Genomic DNA, 16,790 nt, shown 5'->3' with positions numbered 1-16,790 from the left:
AGTGGAAACCTTGTTTTAATCCTCTTGACAGTTTAATACTTTCTGAGAAGTAGCCATTATTTACTATTTTACACCTAGGGTTACTATACATAACTTTAACCCATTGTATGAGAGATTCTCCAAAATTTGAAATATTCTAGGCATTTACAGTGCCTTTGGAAATTATTCAGACCCCTTCACTTTTTCCACATTTTGTTACGTTAGAGCCTTATTCTAAAATGGATTACATTTTAAAAAAGGAATCATTCTACACAAAATACCCCATAATGACAAAGCGAAAACAGGTTTTTAGAAATGTTTGCAAATGTATTAAAAATAGAACTGAAATACCTTATTTACATAAGTATTCAGACCCTTTGCTATGAGACTTGAAATTGAGCTCCGGTGCATCCGGTTTCCATTGATCATCCTTGATGTTTCTACAACTTGATTGGAGTCCACCTGTGGTAAATTCAATTGATTGGACATGATTTGGAAAGGCACACACCTGTCTATATAAGGTCCCACCGTTGACAGTGCATGTCAGAGCAAAAACCAAGCCATGAGGTCGAAGAAATTGTCTGTAGAACTCTGAGACAGAATTGTGTCGAGGCACAGATCTGGGGAAGGGTACAAAAAAATTTCTGCAGCATTGAAGGTCCCCAAGAACACAGTGGCCTCCATCATTCTTAAATGTAAGAAGTTTGGATTGATGTATAACATGCTGACTACACCGCCCACGTCCCGTGTGCGAGCATTGCAAAATTAATGTACACATGTTATTAAATCATTGCACCCACACTGCTTGCGCGCATCTGCATAGCCAGGCGCTAAAAACTTGGTTCTATTTGTGACGCTTGACGCGCTGAAAGTCCCGCCTCTCCTCGTTGGTTTTTAGGAGCATATACCCACGTGGGTGGTGTGGTCAGCATGTTATACTTCAATCCAAACTGGTTCTCTAACAGATTAGTCCAGTTGGTGGTAATGCACCTTAAAGTTGGTTGCCAACCGCCATATAAAGTGGTCAGGGAGCTGACCAAGAACCCAATGGTCACTGACAGAGTTCCTCTGTGGAGATGGGAGAACCTTCCAGAAGGACAACCATCTCTGCAGCACTCCACCAATCAGGCCTTTGTGGTAGAGTGGCCAGATGGAAGCCACTCCTCAGTACAAGGCACATGACCGCCCGCTTGGAGTTTGCCAAAAGGCACCTAAAGGACTCTCAGACCATGAGAACCAAGATTCTCTGGTCTGATGAAACCAAGATTGAACTCTTTGGCCTGAATGCCAAGCGTCACGTCTGGAGGAAACCAGGCACTGGGAGACTAGTCAGGATCGAGGGAAAGATTAACGGAGCAAAGTACAGAGAGATCCTTGATGAAAAACTGCTCCAGAGCTCTCAGGACCACAGACTGTGGCAAAGGTTCCCCTTCAAACAGGACAACGATCCTAAGCACACAGCCAAGACAACACAGGAGTGGCTTCGGGACAAGTCTCTGAATGTCCTTGAGTGGCCCAGCCAGAGCCCGAACTTGAACCCGATCGAACATCTCTGGAGAGACCTGAAAATAGCTGTGCAGCGACGCTCCCCATCCAACCTGACAGAGCTTGAGAGGATCTGCAGAGAAGAATGGGAGAAACTCCCCAAATACAGGTGTGCCAAGCTTGTAGCATCATACCCAAGAAGACTCGAGGCTGTAATTGCTGCCAAAGGGGCTTCAACAAAGTACTGAGTAAAGGGTCTGAATACTTATGTAAATGTATATTTCCTTTTTTGCAATACATTTGCAAAAAATCTAAAACCTGTTTTTGCTTTGTCATTATGGGGTACTTTATCAAAAGCCTTTTCAAAGTCAACTATTAATACCAGGCCTGGTTTCCTAGATTTTTCAAAGTGTTCTATTGTTTCCAGTACTTTTCTTATATTATCTCCAATGTATCGTCCATGTAAGAAACCTGTCTGATTAGGATGAATAATTTCCGACAATACCTTTTTAATTCAATGCACTATGCACTTTGCTCAAATTTTTGCATCACAACACTGAAGTGTAAGGGGCCTCCAATTTTATATTCACCACTTCGGTCCTGTTTCAGTAATAATGAAATCAGACCTTCTTGTTGAGTATCTGATAATCTACCATTTTTATAGGAGTGGTTAAAACGTGCTAATAACGGTACATTAGTACATCAGAAAAGGTTTGGTATACCTCAACTGGTATACCATCCAACCCTGGAGTTTCCCCGGACTTAAAGGCTTTAATTGCATCAAGAAGTTCCTCCTCTGTAATTTGGCCTTCACTTGAGTCTTTCTGTACAATTGTTAATTTTACATGATTAATAGAAAAAAAATCCATACAATTAACTTCGGTTAATGGAGATGGAGGGGACTGAAACGAGAACATAAGCTTAAAGTACTTTGTTTCCTCTTTCAAAATATTGTTTGGTGAATCATGGGTGACTGTCATTTGTAACAAGTTTCAGTAAATTATTTTTGGTAGCATTTCTACGTTGAAGATTAAAAAACAATTTGGTGAATTTTTCCCCATATTCCATTCAGTTCGCTTTATTTTAAAAATATATTCCACTTGATCTTTCTTGAAGTTCCTCCATCTTATTCTGTGCCTCTATGGTACAGTTGTATTGCTGTCTGTACTGTTAGTCCTTCTATTTCCTTTGTTAATATGGACTCTTGACCTAAATTGCTTTTGTTTTAGAGAGGAGTATTGAATTGCATGGCATCTAAAGGCACATTTTAAATCGTGTCCCATACAATAAGGGGATCTGCTGTACCTATGTTATGTTGGGGGAAAAAGTCAGTTATACATTTAAAAACAAGTTATCATCCAATAGGCTTTGATTACATTTCCAATATCCTCGCCCACGTGGAAATTCTGTAAGAGTAATTTATATGCCAATTATTTGATGGTCCATACCCATGTTTTACCAGATCCTCTTCTCCTTCAGCCAGTAGAGGTCTTTATTTAATCCCTTATCATTTCTGCCAACTATATGAACAAGGTGAAATCTTTCAATTCATAGTGTCCGAATGCACTGCTGTATTAAAGCAGTTCAGAACTAACTTGTTGACATGTTCTGTTGCAGATTCAAAGCAGATTAACTCATTGCAGAATGTATCCATAGTCATGAATTAATAAGCATATTTACAAGAATGCACCTAGTCACCCATCATTCATGTCAAACACCTGAACTCCAACAATTACATTGTTTTAAAGAAATCAAAATGGTAAACAATGCATACATATGCCTTTTATACATAACATATAAACATCTGACTTGAAGTAAAAATGACATTATTTATTCATCAATGCCACAAACCTGGGACATCGAAGAGCACTATTATTACTATCTGAGTATCTATCACACAGCTTCTTCTGCTTTTCCATTTGAGGAATTAGACCAGCGCAAATAACACAATGTAAACAGCATATTGTGATTTGGTGGGTGAGTTTCAAATGGAAAAACTGGATGCGTAAAGTAGGTATTATATAAAAAGTGTGTTTCTCAACAGAATGAGAAACACACTTAACAGACTCAAAACAAGGAAGCCATGCCTAAAACGCAGCTATAATAACACCGTTCTTGTCAATTTAACAACACTTTTTTAAAACGTGTTACGGAGTCTAGATGTTATCATATCAGGAGAAGAACAAGTGAAGGAAACAGCATAGGGAAAATGGGTGAAGGTAAGGTGGGTTTATAGAGATAAGATGGAGCGTTCCAAAGTGTCAGAAGTTGAGGGACCATGAGGCATAAAAAGCATAGTGTGGAATAAGGGGTCGCTAAAGAGATGGTTGGCCATGGAATAAACATAAAATGGGGTGCTGGTGTGCTTCTGCACCGCTTTTTAGGTTGTTGTCATAAATATCCGGCCAATGTCCCTCTGCATTATTCCGTCTTCGTTTGTCTTTGAATCACAATATTAAAGATGATGAGTGATCACAGCATGAGCCACAGACAATACAACTTAGGCATTGAGGAGAGCATTTTGTTGACAACATGGTGGTTTACACTATGTCTACTGTGTGTGAATGATGGAAGAATTTTACCCCAGCTGTAGGTCCATTTGAGTGTGTGTGGTCACTTAGGCCTGCACATCAACCAGTACTGGGACCATTGGAGACTTGGGATGCTTGCTCTCAAAGTGCTGCTTGAATGTCTTCGGGTCTGCACATATAAAGGTCAAGTACAAAATGGAGGAAGTTACAATCTGTGGCTTAGATTGAAATCAAAGTTGACACATGATAAACTAAGCAATACGATGCAACAAACTGCTACACATATGAAAGACTGTACCACACAGGCCAGTCCAATAGCCTACACATGGAGAGGAACCTAAAGGCACATACAGTACATTTTACATTTACATTTTAGTCATTTAGCAGACGCTCTTATCCAGAGCGACTTACAGTTAGTGAGTGCATACATTATTTTATTTTGGTACCAACCAATACTACTCACCCAACAGACAGGGCAGGTGTACTGTGGACCAGTGCTGCCTTGGCTTCTGGTTCGCAGCTGCTCCCTTCTTAGCAGCCAGCGCCATGGCATCGGTCAACAAGTTCAAGTTCAACTTGAGAGTGGAGCATGCGTTATACAGTGCCTTCAGAAAGTATTCACAAGCCTAAATAAGTTCAGGAGTAGAAATGTGTTTAACAAGTCACATAATAAGTTGCATGGACTCTGTGTGCAATAATAGTGGTTAACATGATTTCGAATGACTACTTCATCTCTGTACCCCACACATACAATTATCTGTAAGGTCCCTCAGTCGAGCAGACATTGAATATCCTCTTGAGCATGGTGAAGTTATTAATTACACTTTGGATGGTGTATCAATACACCCAGTCACTACAAAGATATAGGCATCCTTCCTAACTCAGTTGCCGAAGAGGAAGGAAACCGCTCAGGATTTCACCATGAGGCCAATGGTGACTTTAAAACAGTTACAGAGTTTAATGGCTGTGATAGGAGAAAACTGAGGATGGGTCAACAACATTGTACACAGAACAAAAATATAAACGCAACATGTAAAGTGTTGGTCCCATGCTTCATGAGCTGAAATAAAAGTTCCCAGACATTTTCCATATGCACAAAAAGCTTATTTCTCTCAAATCTTGTGCACAAATTTGTTTACATCCCTGTTAGTGAGCATTTTAGCCTTTTGTCAAGATAATTCATCCACCTGACAGGTGTGGCATATCAAGAAGCTGATTGAACAGCATGATCATTACACAGGTGCACCTTATGCTGGGATCAATTAAAGGCACTCTAAAATGTGCAGTTTTGTCACACAACACAATGCCACAGATGTCTCAAGTTTTGAAGGAGTGTGCAATTGTCATAAGCCGCCTTCGTCATTTTAGAGAATTTGGCAGTACGTCCAACCGGCCTCACAACCGCAGACCACGTGTAACCACGCCAGCCCAGGACCTCCACATCTGGCTACTTCACCTGCAGGATCGTCTGGGGGGGGATGTCTGTAATAAAGCCCTTTTGTGGGGGAAAAACTCATTCTGATTGCCCTCAGGGGCCCACCCATGGCTGCGCCCCTGCCCAGTCATGTGAAATCCATAGATTAGGGCATAATTAATTCATTTCAATTGACTTTTTTCCTTTTATGAACTGTAACTCAGCTAAATCTTTTATTTGGTTCATTTTTGTTCAGTATAGTTACTCCACAATACTAATCTAATTGACAGAGTGAAAAGAAGGAAGCCTGTACAGACTAAAAATATTCCAAAACATGCATCCTGTTTGCAGTAAGGCACTAAATTAAAAAGAAAACAAAAAATATGGCAAAGAAATTAGTAAGTCCTAAATACAAAGCGTTATGTTTGAGGCAAATCCAACACAAAAAAACACTGAGTACCACTCTTCATATTTTCAAGCATTGTGGTGGCTGCATCATGTTATGGGTATGCTTGTCATTGGCAAGGACTAGGGAGTTTTTTTGAGGGATAAAAAGAAACGGAGATAGAGTTAAGCACAGGCAAAATCCTAGAGGAAAACCTGGTTCAGTCTGCTTTCCACCAGACACTGAGAGACAAATTCACCTTTCAGCAGGACAATAACCTAAAACACAAGGCAAAATATACACTGGAGTTGCTTACCAAGATGACATTGAATATTCCTGAGTGGCCAAGTTACAGTTTTGACATAAATCTTCTTGAAAACTATGGCAAGACCTGAAAATGGCTGTCTAGCAATGATAAACAACCAATTTGGCAGTGCTTGAAGAATTCTTAGGAGAATAATGGGCAGATGTTGCACAATCCAGGTGTGGACAGCTCTTAGAGACTTACCCAGAAAGACTCACAGGTGTAATCACTGCCAAAGGTGATTCTAGCATGTATTGACCCCCAATTGTACCCAGAGTACAGAATAATGACTTAAACGGATGGATAACTCCTGATCTGAATGGCAGGAGTGTGAATAAGCTTTTGTTCCAGCCCATACCTGATTACAAATCATAGCCTATCGCTGTGATTCGGTATGTTGATTATTTAAGTTGGTGTTAGAGCTGGGCTGGGACAAAACCCTTCACTCACTCCTGCTCTTCACGACTTCCTGCAATGACTGAATCAGACCAAAGCAGGAGAATAGTGTTACAGGTTGAAACCACTTACCTAGTTGATAGGTGATAACTCGGGCACACCCATTGGTTCTGGAATAGAGAAGGTGCAAATAAGGTTTGCAATTTGGCATCAATAACATGACAGTAATTCTACCTCAAAAACAAATGTGTGAATATTAATTAATTTAAAACCCACCATAGCAGGTTGGACTAAATAAGGTTACATAACCTTGCCTACTAGCTATACTAATTATCTGCTGTCCAGAGGGTAACAGAAAACATATCCATGTTTTCCGGCAGTAAAGTAAGAACACCGTTGACTCGAGAGGATGCTAATCAGTCTATCTCTGAAACCTCTCAAAAAGCCAGACTAAAATAATACAGCTAGCTAGGGTAGGTACAAGTCAAGTAGTACTTGAATTAGGCTACCCAAAGACACAAACATTATCAAGAACACCTAGCCATAGCTTCACCATCTAAGTTAGCTAGCTAGTTAACTAGCAAGTTAAACTGTTGGTTTATAAAAGCTAAACTTGTTTTTATTAATTTCTTATGCATTTCAATGGCTAGACAAATAGACGGCTAATGTAGCCATCTAGCCAGGCTAATGTTGCAAACCATGAGCTAGCTACCTAGATAACAGGCATTTTCAATTTAAAACTTGCCCAAGACAGTTCACAGAATTGTAAATTTTAACAACTTTAGCCAATTTATTAATTAATTAATCCAGAGATTTTTTTAAAACTTTCGCCTCGATTTGTCAGTCTCGTCCAGATCATCATGGTACTGGTGAGTTACGTGAAGCTTGAGGCCGGCATTTTGTAGTTCTGTATGATAGCCACATTAGCAGCTAATTAGCATTTCATTTATGGGGGGTAAATACAGGCAAATACGTCCTTTTAGAAACTGCAAAGCTCTCAGTATTGTGATACAGGTCTTTAGATGATGTACACATGAAATTGTCATTCCTAACTTTATCTGCAACGTTGTATTCCATTTTGTTGCTACTCGAGCAATACCTCTCCGTCCATTCTACAGGTAACTGCCAAAATAAAGGAAACACTTGAGTAAATGAGGTCAAATCAAATATTTGATAACTGTGTAAATCTCTCTCCAACAAGATGACTTTTATCAATACAGTGAGGGAAAAAGTATTTGATCCCCTGCTGATTTTGTACGTTTGCCCACTGACAAAGAAATGATCAGTCTATAATTTTAATGGTAGGTTTATTTGAACAGTGAGAGACAGAATAACAACATAAAAATCCAGAAAAACGCATGTCAAAAATGTTATAAATTGATTTGCATTTTAATGAGGGAAATAAGTATTTGACCCCCTCTCAATCAGAAAGATTTCTGTCTCCCAGGTGTCTTTTTATACAGGTAACGAGCTGAGATTAGGACCACACTCTTAAAGGGAGTGCTCCTAATCTCAGTTTGTTACCTGTATAAAAGACACCTGTCCACAGAAGCAATCAATCAATCAGATTCCAAACTCTCCACCATGGCCAAGACCAAAGAGCTCTCCAAGGATGTCAGGGACAAGATTGTAGACCTACACAAGGCTGGAATGGGCTATAAGACCATCGCCAAGCAGCTTGGTGAGAAGGTGACAACAGTTGGTGCGATTTTTTGCAAATGGAAGAAACACAAAAGACCTGTCAATCTCCCTCGGCCTGGGGCTCCATGCAAAATCTACCTCGTGGAGTTGCAATGATCATGAGAACGGTGAGGGATCAGCCCAGAACTACACAGGAGGATCTTGTCAATGATCTCAAGGCAGCTGGGACCATAGTCACCAAGAAAACAATTGGTAACACACTACGCCGTGAAGGACTGAAATCCTGCAGCGCCTGCAAGGTCCCCCAGCTCAAGAAAGCACATATACAGGCCCGTCTGAAGTTTGCCAATGAACATCTGAATGATTCAGAGGAGAACTGGGTGAAAGTGTTGTGGTCAGATGAGACCAAAATTTAGCTCTTTGGCATCAACTCAACTTGCCGTGTTTGGAGGAGGAGGAATGCTGCCTATGACCCCAAGAACACAATCCCCACCGTCAAACATGGAGGTGGAAACATTATGCTTTGGGGGTGTTTTTCTGCTAAGGGGACAGGACAACTTCACTGCATCAAAGGGACGATGGATGGGGCCATGTACCTTCAAATCTTGGGTGAGAACCTCCTTCCCTCAGCCAGGGCATTGAAAATGGGTCGTGGATGGGTATTCCAGCATGACAATGACCCAAAACACAAGGCCAAGGAAACAAAGGAGTGGCTCAAGAAGAAGCACATTAAGGTCCTGGAGTGGCCTAGCCAGTCTCCAGACCTTAATCCCATAGAAAATCTGTGGAGAGAGCTGAAGGTTCGAGTTGCCAAACGTCAGCCTCGAAACCTTAATGACTTGGAGAAGATCTGCAAAGAGTGGGACAAAATGCCTCCTGAGATGTGTGCAAACCTGGTGGCCAACTACAAGAAACGTCTGACCTCTGTGATTGCCAACAAGGGTTTTGCCACCAAGTACTAAGTCATGTTTTGCAGAGGGGTCAAATACTTATTTCCCTCATTAAAATGTTGTTGTTATTCTGTTTCTCACTGTTCAAATAAACCTACCATTAAAATTATAGACTGATCATGTCTTTGTCAGTGGGCAAACGTACATAATCAGCAGGGGAACTGTCACGAGAATTTTGTTATCTCAATGGTTGAAGTCAACTACTTCTTAAATATTTGAATAATTCCCAGAGGTGTAAATCTCTAGTTTAAATAATGAATTAAACAAAGACCCCTTTCTGCAATGGTCAGCCTTTATTCATGAGAGCGCTCTGCCACAAAATGGACATACAATCTTTTTATACACACACGTCAGAGGAAAGATCCCACCCTGCTTTAGGCGGGTTGTATTTTTCCACTGTACACATCATGTAAGCTCACAGCTGGGTTTAGCTCATGTGGTTATCCTCTGCTCTCCTGACCATCAGGTCACACATACACACACACACACACACACACAAACACACACATGTTCTTATCATAGCCTACTCCTTGCTTGGGCAGGCTGCATTTTTTCTCTATTCCCATACATAGTTATCGCTGTTCTCACGATATCCTGCAAGCCTTTCACTCCCCTTCCCTGTGTGGGGACATCTGTTTTTGGAACCGGTCTCCTGTTATTGGTTTCAATCGTTTTGCACTTCTGCTTGCCTAATTACAAGACACAAATACTCTGTTGCTGGGAAAATGTGCATCTTATATCAACACATTTGATTAACTGTCTAAGCTCTAGTCTGCTAATAGTCATACATTATTAGTTTAACTGAGGGTGTGACATTTTAGTCATATCTTACCAACACATTTCTTTATCAATCCAACCTTTGACTAAATTTCACACACACATTTAAAATACATTCTTATAAAATTAAACACACAACAAGGCATACAATTTGTTTTGCATATAAAATGACTCACTCGTATGAATCACACAGTAAGAATACAATTTGTCTTGCATGCTATCAAATTTTACTTCCAACCATAACTCTCCTTGTTAGGATTTTCACTATAACTTTCATTGAAAAGATAGTATACTAAACATAAAAAATAGTCTCATTCAATTCAGGTTAATCAGGATTGAAATCGTCTGCATCCTCCATCAGAGCGGGAGGCATGTAGCGTTCATTCCATTGGTCTGAGTCTGGAATGGGTCCATAGCTCACCATCTGTTGGGTCACTGCTTTCTCCAGAGACCTGAACACAAGACCTCTCACACATGGGATTAGTCAACATCCACATAACACCAGCATGAACATCCCAGCCAAAGCCGCCCCCAACACAGTTGCTACAGTAGTTTTCCATTTTCCAAACATGTTATCAAACCAACCAGTTAGTGAGTTGTCAATGCCAGAATTCTCAGCCAATTCGTTTGCCAGCGTGGTGAGTCCCTGAAGAGCCTTGGTCACTGACCCATCAGGTGCTGTATTATTGGGGATGAAAGTACATCACATAGATCCAAACATAACACAAACCTCGCCCCTCTCAGCCGAAAGCATATCTAAAGCTATCCTATTCTGCCATGCCATTGAGCTAGTTGCCGCTGTCTGCTCAGCCAATCCCTTTATCGCATCACGAGTGTGGTTAATAAATCTCTGCTGGTTGTAGTAGATGTAATTTAAAAGACTTGACTCAAACCCAGGCGCGATCTGATTCCTAGCTTTGAATTATTCTGGAACCCCTCAAGGTACTCCTATCCCATCGATATATATCCTCTCATCAAAGGATCCCGGAAGGAGGTCTCGCTTTCTACGCAACAACCCACCAGTCTTTGACCTGTTAGATTGTTTGATGAGAGTGAAAGGCATTACCATCTGAGCTAACGCACAGGTTCCAGTCCATTCGTATGTAGTCTGGGCCACAGTCTGTTACCACCACACATCCACCAGATGTCAGCGCGGGCCTGATTTTTGTTCCTAAAATCCTCTGGCTGCAACAAAGAGGAGAGATTAGCCATGGTCTCTTTAGTTGTGACATCCTCTGTGTGGGAGCAGGAGCTAAAATGCCCTACCCCATACCCTATCTTATCCATCCTAGAAAAGCAATAATACGCCTCCACTGATACTTCAAAAGGGGGTAATCTAGGTCTAGGAGACTTTGATACTGGGGGATACAGATAGTGCAAGTTAACACAAGACTCATTCACCACATTCCCAAGTGGTTTGAACAATTTAACCATGCAGGATAAACCTGACGGAGTGTTAAAGCCAGTCAAAGGGAACGGAGTAGTGGTTAACCTAGGTTTAGCTGTTCCACAGACGTAACAGTCCTCCTTGGACATAGTTCTTGCCGTATACTGTATCCATTCCAACCATAGATTCGGGTCCTCATAACCAGTCTCCACCTCTAATACCTCCTTCAGATCTATAGTTTGCACTATCTTCACCACGGCCCCAGTCTCACTCCCTCCCTCAGAAATGTTTACTCTATAGGGTGCCCCAGTTGAAGAGGATATTTAATCTGTCGGGCTGTGTATGGAGATTCACTTATCCCCCCTCTTGGTATGAGCGACTACATGGTCCCAGGATGTATATGGTGACATACATATATATCTCCCGTCCTTTATAACACTACCAGCCAGCCTTGGCTCGAGAGACCCCAACTGGTCCGCGAAGACCTCAAAGGTGATGTCCTTTCCTACAGTCACTAGTACTTCCCCTTTCCCTATGTCAAACTGTCTTTTCTGCCTGCTTTTGCTTTCCCCGTGCATTACCTTCCTAAATTGAGTTAGGTTAACTACTACTTCTGGCGGGTTTGCGTGTGCTAGGAATATGTCTCCCACAATCAGACAGCCACCTACCGTCAGGATACATGTAAATCCCCACCCTCGTCCTGCAAACATGTCAGACGCCAGAGGCCAACCCATTTCTTTACCTTGTATCGAACTCACACAGGGATGATCAGACAGGGTAAGGGAATCTTCGTTAAGGAGCCAACCCCCGAGCCCTAGTGGTGATCGGTTCTTTCTCCTAACTCTGTGTTTGTTCGTCAGGTGTGGCTGGGTTTACCTTTTTGCAGTGTGTGACATGCACCCAGGTGGATCTTTCCGCAATTCTTACAGCGAAGGCCGTCACCAACAGGACCTGATATGGACTTTCCCAACGGATCCACACCCAATCACCTGGTTGGATAGAGTGGGTTACCTTCTCCTTTAGTTCTCCTGTGGGGCACAAAATCTTTGACATACGTGTTTGGTTAACGAACAGTCTCCTCATATGTTCTGCCAACGTGTCTTCTACTTCTATGTCTGCCTGCTCCAGTCTGCCTAACTCGGGCATTCTATATGGTCTCCCAAACACTTTTTCAAAGGGGGATAACCCATCTTTATCTGGTGTTACCCTAATCGTCATTAATACTATCGGTAGACTTTGTACCCAATTTCTTCTCTTCACTCCGTGATAACTCTATAAAATCAATTTCCAATTGCTGGACTGGATATTTTGCAAGGGGATATTCCCCCTGGGGTGCTCTCTCTACCTTGGTGATTATTCTGGGCACAGATGACACATCTGGAACAAATATTTTTTTTTTTTTGTAGTTCGTTATACCATAGGCCACAAAGTGTTTCCTAACCTGCTCTACCATTCCCCCTATTGACACATGGCTTTACCCATGTGTCAATATTTCCGCATATCAAAACGGTGACTTTAATAAAATTAATAATTTATCCTTATGCCAGACATTATCTCGTAGGATTGCCCCTTTCTTTTTCCACATGTTCAATTCTTTATCCTGTCTTCTTTACAGTATGAAAATGTATGCACTCACTAACTGTAAGTCGCTCCGGATAAGAGCGTCTGCCAAATGACCAAAATGCAAAATGTAATCATGAACATAGGAAATATCTGTTTCTCCGTATATTGTTCCTGTCACCCTTCTTAATGTCATATTTCATTCATTTGCCAATATAAGCCCTTACTTCGTGTAAGTAAGTAGTGATATTTTGTTCCCAGGCATCTATTTAAAAAAAAAAACATTGATACGTTGTCTCCTACTGTCCCTTAACATATACTGTAGGGGATTTCCCTCAACCCTGTGGAAAAAATGAAAAAACTCCCCCTCAGAACACATCGGATAACTTCACGTTTCATTAAATTCACTAAACCTATAAATAACAAACCCATAACCACTTTCCGGTAATCTACTGATTTAAACCTGTTGCATTAATTTATTAAAATATAAACCTATTGTTTAATAAATCCAGAACCTACGAAAAATGTTTACTACGCCATCAGCCTAATAGTAAAAACGATCTCCCATTGTTCAATGTGAACTGTCTGCATAACTCAGTTGTATAAACTGTTGTTTGTTTACTAAATCCTGGCATTAGTAAATTCTATCCACACACCACCAAAAACGAATACAACTTGCATACGCATAACTAGAAAGCATGAATTTTATACCATTCTTGCTTAAACAATGCAATTCAACTTTCTCATCACCCAATTTCTATTACTTTTTTTAAACGCAGGAAACCCTGTACAATCTCTATCCTTTACCGCTGTCTTTCCAGCTAACATTACATTAACAGATAACCAATTATTTTTTAATTATAGTCAAAACAAACAAAACATCTATTCCCAGATATGCAACTTAAACTACTATGTTATACTATCAACCATGTGTTGCTAGGACAATCTCTTTCGTATAGACTTAACATCGACTGACTGGTCTAATTGATATCTTACATACTCTGCTTCCTTCCAACACTGCTTCATTATTCTTAGTGTTTGTTTAATGATCCTATTATTTTCTGAGTTCCCTTACTTCACTTCCCATGAATATAAGACATTCGCTTCTCTAGGCGTCGTCAACTACATCCTATTACCTCTGTTATCAACTAAAATTATAGCCACCTCTTATGAAAACCCAATCCGTCATTGTTTAGAATACAGCAGATCTAGGTCCTTTCTAAGTAGGCTACAAGTAACACCTAACACTTGCTGTATTTTACCATCATATATTGAATTCATATCCATATTATCAATATCCAATTTATTTATAGACATTACTCTAGCAAACCCTTAGGCAACGAAATAAACAAATAAATAAATGACTACCACGCAAATGTTTCAAACCTTCCCTTATACATCCCCAAACCAGATACTCTGTAGTATCCGTTCCAGCAACACATACCAGCAGATAATTTACACTCATAAAGACAGATTTATTCACTCTGTGATTTAAAATGACAAATAAATCCCACTACTATCACAATGGTTTGTCGTCTTACCATCTGATACAAAATTACGTTCCTTAATGGAAACCCTAAATTGGCTTTGTACAATATTATAACTAATGTCTTTAACCACATTACTTATGGTCAGTTTATTCAGAAAACCCATATTAATTATGTCTCACCCATGACGTATGTCTACATTTGTACATTCTTCCTTTTCTTTATCCTCACCTACTCCCTGTCCTCCCTCAGCTTCCCCTTGGTTCTGGTAAGGGGGTGGAGGTTACACAGCGGCAGCCTGCTGTGGCACCCTTCCCCTCACCACCACTACTTCATCGTCTGGATTTTCCCTCCAGGCCTGATCTGCCAAGGAGGGGTATAATCTGGATCCAGACCGTTCTACTGGGGGAGCTGTGGGTTCTGTCTTAGACCTTCCTTTCTTACTTACCGCTTCTTTCTCTAACTTCCTTTTTCTGTCTCTCACCCTCCTCTCTCTTCCGAGCCTCAGAGAGCCACACCCTGGCCGTATCTAGCCCTTCCACTCGCTCTCTCTCTGCTCTGCCTTTACACACCTTGTGCATCTGTTTTACCATGGATTCGAGTTTGTGTCCAGACGCCCCTCGAATCCATACCTCTCCTTCCACCGATTTCCATAATGGAGGTTTCTTCTATCTCTTGTCTCCATATACCTCTCCCCCGTTGTCCCTATAATCTAGTAATAATTCACTCAATAATTATTCTCCTTTGGACTTATTATTAGGTGTGAATTTTGAGCAAATGTTATGATCAACTTTTGTAATTTAACCATTTAAATTATTCAACCTGTAACCCAGAGTGTTTTAAGACCCCAGTTTCATGAAACGGATGGGACAACCATTCTTTCTCACGCGACCTATTTTAGTCCCTTCCTTGAAACAATTAATTATTGCGACTTTCGATGGATCATTAGGTCTCACACGTATACAACCTTATATGATTATTAGTTAACACTATCAGTAACCCAGAGTTTGTAAGGCCCCAGTGTCACTGAAACAAATAGAGTTACGGCTAATCTACAGTTGTTTATGACTTTTGACTTGTTTAATGTATCTATCTCACACGATAATAGTTATTTCCCTCCTTGAAGTTTCACAGCCGTTTTATATTTATCTAGAATACTGGCGCATTGGGTTTTCTCTAGATAAACGTCTAAAAACGCTGAAGTTTACTTCCTTCCTGTGTACTATTGACAATCCCAGATTGAACGAAACACAAGGTTAGTTTATTTTTGGTAATGTCCTCAACTACCTGGAGTCAATTTCGGACCCCCCTCGGAGTCAATTTCTGACCCTCCTAACCTCGGAGTCAATTTCTGACCCTCCTATCTGTGCTATACCACTCGCATTTTATATTTATTTAGAATACTGGCGCATTGGGTTTTCTCTAGATAAACGTCTAAAAACACGATGGCAAGTCTTACTGGATTTTGGTAATCATTCTCTGTCCTTTACAAGAATTACAACAGTATTTCTATATTATTGCAAGTTCAGATCACTTCCCCCCAAAACCATGAATAAAGACTACTGACCTTATTTTGTTCTTATCATAGCCTACTCCTTGCTCGGGCAGGCTGCATTTTTTCTCTATTCCCATACATAGTTATCGCTGTTCTCCCAATATCCTGCAAGCCTTTCACTCCCCTTCCCTGTGTGGGGACATCTGTTTTTGGAAGCGGTCTCCTGTTATTGGTTTCAATCGTTTTGCACTTATGCTTGCCTAATTACAAGACACAAATACTCTGTTGATTAACTCTCTAAGCTCTAGTCTACTAATAGTCATACATTATTAGTTTAACTGAGGGTGTGACATTTTAGTCATATCTTACTCACAAATTGTTTTATCAGGATCAAATACTTTTTTCCCTCACTGTATATTCGCCTGTCCAACTGATGCATATCTGTATTCCCAGTCATGTGAAAACCATAGATTAGGGCCTAATGAAATTATTTCAATTGAGTGATTTCCTTATATGAACTGTAACTCAGTAAAATCTTAGAAATTGTTGCATTAATATTTTTGTTCAGTATAGAACAATGATTCATTCTATTTTTATAGGCTCAGTGTTAGCAAACCGCACTAACACCCTGAACCAGTGTCCAGGGTGTCCGTTATTCATATCAAGTGGTGATTTCCCCCCCTTCCAAGTCAACGGGAATAAAGAGTGGAATAAAGAGTCTGCCTGTTTGCATTGTGTTGTAGGCTTTTATTTTTCCTGAGCTTGTACTATAGTCTCTCTTACATTATTAGCGTTTTACTGGTTCTGCATTGTTGGCTGTTGAACTACAGATGACAACTGTTGGGCAAATGTAGATTTCCTGCATTCATTCAAAGTGAGGGATGGCTTTTCAGTAGGGGTGTGCCGAGTAGTTGGACAAAACTAGTATCGTAACGGATATGGGCAATATTCTGGATACGATAATGATGAGTATTTTTTTGAAATGATCTGTGATTGTAA

At 40.5% G+C, this 16,790-nt stretch overlaps 1 protein-coding gene across 1 annotated transcript in view; it reads left to right on the top strand.

Moving 5' to 3' along the window:
• LOC311147602 (death-inducer obliterator 1-like) overlaps positions 1–16,790 on the top strand; it is a gene marked incomplete at its 3' end in the record, with an annotated part of 73,720 nt that overhangs the window by 14,219 nt on the left and 42,711 nt on the right. The window lies entirely within an intron of this gene.

This window comes from Coregonus lavaretus (genome assembly GCF_964263955.1).
Source record: "Coregonus lavaretus genome assembly, chromosome: 20".
In the NCBI taxonomy this organism is placed as follows: Eukaryota; Metazoa; Chordata; class Actinopteri; order Salmoniformes; family Salmonidae; genus Coregonus; species Coregonus lavaretus.
This window is presented reverse-complemented; position numbering and strand designations above follow the sequence as displayed.